A 5905-nucleotide genomic window follows, 5' to 3' on the forward strand; every position below is an offset into this window, starting at 1 on the left:
GACTTACAGTTAGAGAAAAGAATTCCTGTAAACGTGCCCTGCTGCAAGCAGTAAACAAGTTATGGCCAAACCAGAAATCTGATTTCTGTTTGATAGCAACTCTAGGTGATGAATGTGTGAACTATCTTGTCATCTTTTTGGCTAACCACATTGGAACCTTCTAATATTTAAGGACATGAACTGGCAGAACAGGTTTAAGCAAAGTATAGTGCCATTGTTTTCAGGAAGGTGTATCCATGGTGATAGGAGGGACAGGAGGCAGACTAAGGGCATGGCCGCCACCTGAAGACAATAAGGCTTTGGTCAAAAGAAGTGCACTACATAGGTAATATGGTGCCATTTGGGACGTATCCCATGTCTCTTCCACCTCAGAGAGTTCAAGGGTAAGTAGCAAAATTTTGATAAAGCGAGGCAGGCTAGCGAAGTACTAGTTTATTGTGTATTGTCTCCCTGTGACTCAGTTGGTAGAGCATGGTGCTTGCAACGCCAGCATGGTGTGTGCAACGCCAGGGTTGTGGGTTCGATTCCCACGGGGGGCCAGTACAAAAAAAGAAAATAAAAAAAAATGCTTGAAATTAAATTAAATGTACGCATTCACTACTGTAAGTCGCTCTGGATAAGAGCGTCTGCTAAATGACTAAAATGTAAAAATGTAAATGTGTTGTCTAGGTACTGCTGGTTATCATTTGATAACGCTAGCAAGGCAGGCTAGCTAGCTAATGTTAGCCTATATGACAGATTTGCAAAGTTAGTTCGTAGCTCATACAAGTATTTTCTGTATTGTCAAAACTAAATAATGGATGCAGCTATGGTGGTAGCTAACTCATATCTGAGTTTGACTAACACAGTGAACTAGGAGAATCAAACCGTAACGGTGTCACCGGCATGAATCTAATCCAATCTGGAGCTACAGTCAGTCTACATCAGTATAAAGCAAAGCATTAAGGTTTCCACTAGTTACCACAGCCACAAAGTCAAAATGAGCTATATCGTAAAAAATCACTGAAAAAAAATGTGTTATGTGAGAAGTTGTATTAAAAAAATACCCGGTTTGATAAACTAGTAGGTAAATTACCCAGCCAAGCAGATACAAGTAGTAGAGCTAATTTTGGTTGTGAAGTGAATCAACGCTGGGTTAATTACCCAGCCATGCAGACATTGCTCATCCATATATTTATATGTTCTTAATTCCATTCCTTTACTTAGATTTGTGTGTATTTGGTATGTTGTGAAATTGTTAGATATTACTTGTTAGATATTACTGCACTGTCGGTGCTAGCAACACAAGCATTTCCCTACACCAGCAATAACATCTTCTAAACACGTATATATGACCAATAAAATGTGATTTGATTTGTAGTAGTAGAGTCATTTTGGATGTGAAGTGAATCCACGCCAGCCTACTTTTCCTTTGTCGTCTACTTCCCACAGCCGACTGGCCTGTACTCTGCAGGTCTCCCTCCACGAAGGGGTCTCCTCCTTCCCTGGGGAATGGAGTTCGTAGAAAGCTCCTGGATGACTTGATCGATGTTACTGCACTCGATCCTACCAAACAACCATGGAGATGTCACTCGCCGTGGAAGTCGAAAACAGCTACCACTGGCAACAGGGGCCTCCTTGGCGAAGGTTTGCTTGGACCGGACACAGACTAGAAACAGCTTTGCCACCTTTGGTCCAGAAATTTCCGGCACCTTCTTCCCAGGGATCCTTAATAAATACAAATAGTCAAAAAGCTTTGACCTTTTTTTATACCAAAATGCAATTGACCACTTGGCTATCTATTGTATCACCCTGTCACAGGCCGTCCCAGTCAACACCACCTCATAAGATGAGGAAGTACATTGTTTATGAATATTACCTGCTGCAGTTGTCCGAGAGATGTCTAGTTTGCAGCCGAACATGCAACATCGAGAAGACCAGCAAGGGGACACACAGACATGCCCTTGCTGTGAGCATTCCTATCAATCGAACAGCGAGGACATAAATATCAGGTCAAAGGTCAAAACAGTTTAGACTATTGTCCCAATTCACCTTCATATCCTAGCCTAGTGGAACCAGCCTGAGTTTACCATTTCACTTCACATAACATACAATTCTGAAGTGAAATAGAAAGGTGAATGCAGCCTTTAGGTTGATCCTGCAATGCTAATCATAACCACCATTGATAATGTAATCCGTGCTCTGTGTTTTTGTGTGACTGACCAGTGTCTTTGATGAGCCTCCAGGAGCTGATCTACGCTGCCATGCCATCAATGGGACGCTGTCCAAGAACTCACCTCCAGCCTGCTCATCAACAGTCATCAATGGGGAGACCAGAATTAGGTAGGCTTAGTCTGACCTGTTCAAACTTCAACAGAGTATATGTTTGTGTGTCAGATATCACCTATCCTAACTGCCATTGGTAACAGAACAGTGTGTGCTTTCCCAGATGCATTTATGGACGCAGCACTTGGAGACTTGCAAGAGGATGTGATAGAGTCCTGACCGACAGACAGTCTTGAATCTGACCTCTCTGAATGGAGAGAGACCTGGCACTCAACACATCTACCATGTGGGACTGAAGGTTATTACTGATAATACAGTACAGCAGAAATGTCCAGTATTTGCTACACCCTTTTCATTCCATGTGTCACTGATGAACTCTGCCTCAACTCCAGTGGTTTAAAGTACTTAAGTAACAATACTTTAAAGTACTAGTTAAGTCGTTTTTTGGGGGTATCTGTACTTTACTATTTATATTTTTTTACAACTTTTACCTCACTACATTCCTAAAGAAAATAATGTACTTTTTACTCCATACATTTTCCTTGACACCCAAAAGTACTCGTTACATTTAGTATTGTCCAATTGGCACACGTATCAAGAGAACACGTGGTCATCCCTACTGCCTCTGATCTGGCTGACTCACTAAACACAAATGCATCATTTGTAAGTGATGTCTGGGTGTTGGAGTGTGCCCCTGGCTGTCAGTAAAATGTAAAAACAAGTGTATTTTTATGTATTTTTTATATGTGGCCAGTGATAACATTGTTGCACTGATGTATCAAATGGTTGCACAGGACAGACTGTGATGAGCACAGTGAAAAAGAAGCTCAAAAAGAACAACCCTTACAAAAATGGAAATCACTTACAAACTACTTGAGCAACGAGGCAGGCAATGTCATGATGTAAAGATGCACAGGCAACACGGCGTTTGTTGTTGAATTTATACATTTAATTTAAATACGAGTTTCTGTATTATATTTTTCATTCAGCTACATGTAGCCTATATTGAAGTATTGTTTACAGTTGTCACTATGACAACGAACATACCCTAAAGCACTGAACCGTCTGTCTTGCCACCTCATTAACAGGTCTACAGCGGTGCAATAGGATGCGTTGATCAGTTGATTGACAGGTGTAGGCTACTGTAGAACAATAAACTTTCCTCTAGTATGGATGCTCGCCAACGTTTTATAGTTATGTAAAATGTATCATTATAGTTGTCGTCCTTGGTGTGGACAGCCCTTAACGTTTAAATTGGTAAATGCCTCCCTCTAGTGGTCAACATGAATATGGTATGAATAGAGCAGTGGTTCTAAACCACGGGTTGATTTGACAGAAATCACGAGTTAAACACTGATAGCCGGCTAAAAAGAAGGGATGTAATATTCCCTGCTATTTTGTTTTAATTATCATTTTGGAGGGGGAGTGTTACATGTGTTTTTAAACGCTCGGGGAGGGCCAGGTAAAAATATATTTCTTCAGGGGGAGGGACATCCATTTCATTTCAGAGGTTCAAATACCTCCATGCAGGGGCGAAAATCTGATATCCACTTTGGAGGGGACAATTACATGAAATTTTCTCAAGAGCAATTCCTGAGGGGGACACCAAAAGTAGTGCTGTAACACATAGCCTACATTGTAATATGGTAAATGTATATTGAGGAACCAAAGAAATAAGGTGTTTGCCGTACTCCTAACTACCGGTACCCAAAACTACACAACTAATCACAACAGCAATACCATTGCCTTTAACAAATCTTAGTTCAGTCACCAGTTTAAGTTGAGAGTGGGGGTATCCATGGCATTTTCCAATTATGTTCCTATTTTACAAGTCAAAAAAATTTAGAACCTTTCATAATGTTGCCAAACAAATACTCAACAAACTTACCTGAGACTCCCTGTCTCTGCCAGTCTGTCGCTGCATATCTGTCCCCAACTCTGCTGTCTGTGTGCCATCTGTTGCCTGCTCTGCCTAATGACATCATTGTGAAACATTTCCATTAGAATTTCATTTCTTTCTTATGAACATTTTATCAACTAGTCTTTGAGATATTAGGCTACTAGGGTTCTTACTATGCGTTTTGATGTATTGAAAAATACTCTGATGTCCGTCTTTTATTTTTCTGCCATTTTTCTACCTGGCTGGCTGGCTGGCTACACACACAGTGTGTAGGTTATTTACAGTAGGAGATGGGCTTCTATCATCTTCAATCATTCTATTTGGGCTTCGATCTAAAAGGTAGCTAGCAAATGTGAAACGGATTAAAATGACAAGAGTTGACAGCTGTATGAGTTCACCATTTACACAACATATGCTGTAACCTTTTGTAATTTTAATAGTTTGTTTCATATTGGCTGGCTTCCAACAATAGCTGAATTTGCAAAGCTAGCGAGCACCAATTCAGTTTCAGTGGTGTTTGCTATAATCTTTGCTACCCGGGTTAAATAAAGGTGAAATAAAATAAATAAATAAAAGTTCCCTTGCGACAATTTAGCTTTTGCAACGAGACCATTAAATATATATAAGACAATGGTAGAAGAGAGTGTAGTTCTGTTCAGTTTGGACTTCAGTTTATCGCTAACCTTATCACAGGGACTTTGAAGCACTAACTTATATCATCTGCATGCTGATTCCATCTTTGACGACGCCACATAAATGGAATAGGTACTAGCTAGCTTAATAGTTAATATTTGCGCGCTAGCTCTGCATATTCAGCTAGTGTGTGTGTGCGCGATTGACTGGATGAACCTCACGGCAGTTACGTGCAAACTAAGGAACTGGCAGTGGATCAAACCATTGTGAGGCAAAGGGCGGGGGGGTCGCAATCTTTTGAAACTTAAAAACGCGCTATTAAGTGTCTAATCAGCACAATTGCTTTCATTGCGGATTATTAATATGATTTAAATTACATAGTTATGTTTCAGTGATATATTGGGGGGGACAAATCATATTTTTCCCAGGATGGGGGGGTCGTGTCCCCCCCGTCCCCCCCGGGATTTCCGCCCTGCCTCCATGTATCCCTCAATATAAGTAATGTTCGCACCCTTAGAACATCCTCAACACCACTATGACCTTTAGCTGCATAAGTGTCATAACAGTGTCATAAAAGCAACAACTCTGTCATAATAATGTCCACCACCTTCATAACGTTGTCATGGTGATGACATAAGACATATTATTAAGAGCAAATACGACCATGCAAAGGTTCTCCAGGACCACTACCAGAACTGGTTGAAATAGTATTAGTTTTCATTGATATGTGTGCTTGATTTATCCCTGCATAATAGAACCAATGGAATAGTCCTGAAAGAGCACACAAAGGTCATAGTTCTACTGGTAGTTTCCTGGAATCAGTTCAGACCTCTCCTCTGGTTTGCCTCAAATAAGTTGAGTTGCACATTGTTGTTTTAGCCCAGGACTAACACATCTGATTCAAAGATTCACTTAATCTAACCATCAAGCACTGGAATTTGAATATAATAGAACATTATAGAGTAGAATTGGACAGAACTGAATAGAATATCTTAATTGTCCTTTTAAAATACTTCATAAAATGATATCAGCATTCAGCTACAGTCATCAGTGTTACATGACTCATGACCCTCCCTTCACTTGGGACCCTCACTTCACTCGGGACCT

The 5905-nt window shown here is 40.5% G+C and overlaps 1 long non-coding RNA gene across 1 annotated transcript; it reads left to right on the plus strand.

Moving 5' to 3' along the window:
* The first annotated feature begins 202 nt into the window (after window positions 1-202).
* On the plus strand, window positions 203-4012 carry LOC123742400 (uncharacterized). Its single transcript, XR_006769529.1, has 3 exons — window positions 203-383; window positions 1432-2322; window positions 2429-4012. It is a non-coding gene; the product is annotated as an uncharacterized lncRNA (long non-coding RNA).
* The last annotated feature ends 1893 nt before the right edge of the window (window positions 4013-5905 follow it).

This window comes from Salmo salar, chromosome ssa04 (genome assembly GCF_905237065.1).
Source record: "Salmo salar chromosome ssa04, Ssal_v3.1, whole genome shotgun sequence".
Taxonomy (NCBI): domain Eukaryota; kingdom Metazoa; phylum Chordata; class Actinopteri; order Salmoniformes; family Salmonidae; genus Salmo; species Salmo salar.